Below are 1654 nucleotides of genomic sequence, written 5' to 3'. Positions count from 1 at the left end.
CGCAATTCAAAAAGCAAACATAAGCTCACAACACAACGCAATTCAAAAAGCAAACATAAGCTCACAACACAACGCAATTCAAAAAGCAAACATAAGCTCACAACACAACGCAATTCAAAAAGCAAACATAAGCTCACAACACAACGCAATTCAAAAAGCAAACAGAAGCTCACAACACAACGCAATTCAAAAAGCAAACATAAGCTCACAACACAACGACATTAAGCCACAACACAACGGAAATGCTCCCGACCACTAGGGGGCAGTGTTGACAGTTAAACACTGATATTTCCTCGAGACGCCACAAGAAATTCTCAATGTAAGTGATTGATCCAAAGACTATAGAATACCCAAGACGTGTCACTCGTATAGTTTTGAATGGGGAAAAATGCAACACTCAATATGGCCGCTCAATCGCAGGAAGCCCCGCCTTCTGAATGAAAGAGCCAATCGCTAATCGGTAAAGTCAGCGCGTCACTGCAGCTGCCGTTATAAGCGTCCCGGTTGCTATAGAAACAGTCAGCGTTCTGAGACATGCTCTTAGATCTGCGCATGCGCACTGGCTTGTCTAGCCTGAAAAATAAGCTTTTTATAACGCTATTTGAGCAAAAGTAACAACATTTATGACACAGTTGTTGTCAGATTTCTTTGGTGATTTCAAATATAAAATTTAATCGTAAGCTTAGTGAACAGTTTTGGATAATTTGATGTTTCCCCATTCAAAGAGATTGCATGCCCGAGAGGCATTTCAAAGATGGCCGCCAAGTGACATGACTTGTCTTAAAAGGACTTTGATTGATCTTAATATGTGTAATCGATTTGTAAATGAAGAACGTGTTTTTACTGAATGTTTCGATATCCTGATAATCTTATTGGATCGATTCATGAATCGAGCAGAAAATAAATCAATATTATTTTCGATTTGGACAGTCTAGCTCTGCTCTTGCGCACAATGGACTCTATGCACGGTCACTTCCACGTTTTTCCTCAGGGGGCTTACTTAAATCCAGTGCTGTGTCGAAAGCCATTGTTCCTTACGTAGAGCTTTCAAAATGACAAGAGGAGAAGATGATTTTTCAGCTTACAAGAACTTCCCCGGATTACTGTAAATTAATTTCATCGCACGGAGAAGGGCATTAAACGTTTCAAGTTACATCGACAACTTTAGGGTGAGTATTGTTCTATCGTCTTCTAGCAAATCTTGCTAATAAGGCTGGATAACGCTGCATGACTTCTGCGCCGATTTGATCATTTAAAGGGTCATGAAACCCCAGACTACTTTCTCTGAGATTTTAGAAGAGGTGTTTGTGTTGCACATTATAGAAGACAATGTTAGCATCCGATAATTTTAACTGTTGGAGAAAACTGGTTCATTTTAAGCTTTTTTGCGCTATTTTCATCTTCCGGGTTTAAAATCTACATTGTGTTGACGTCACAATTTGTGACGTGGCAATGGACTAATAGTACATCCATGACGCGTCGGTGTCTATTAAATTATTCATGAGACTGCGTGTTTTTATCCTATGAGAAGACGCTTCGCTTAATTATTCACAACAGCAGGTGTTGATTTGCTATGACATGTTTCAGAGTCTGTGAGATGACATCATGCACAATAACTGAGAGAAACGTTCATGGATCGAAGAAGAGTGTTTGT

The sequence above is a fragment of the Sinocyclocheilus rhinocerous genome, unplaced genomic scaffold, assembly GCF_001515625.1.
Source record: "Sinocyclocheilus rhinocerous isolate Xijiao unplaced genomic scaffold, SAMN03320098_v1.1 scaffold369, whole genome shotgun sequence".
NCBI lineage: Eukaryota > Metazoa > Chordata > Actinopteri > Cypriniformes > Cyprinidae > Sinocyclocheilus > Sinocyclocheilus rhinocerous.
Note: the sequence above shows the minus strand (reverse complement) of the source record.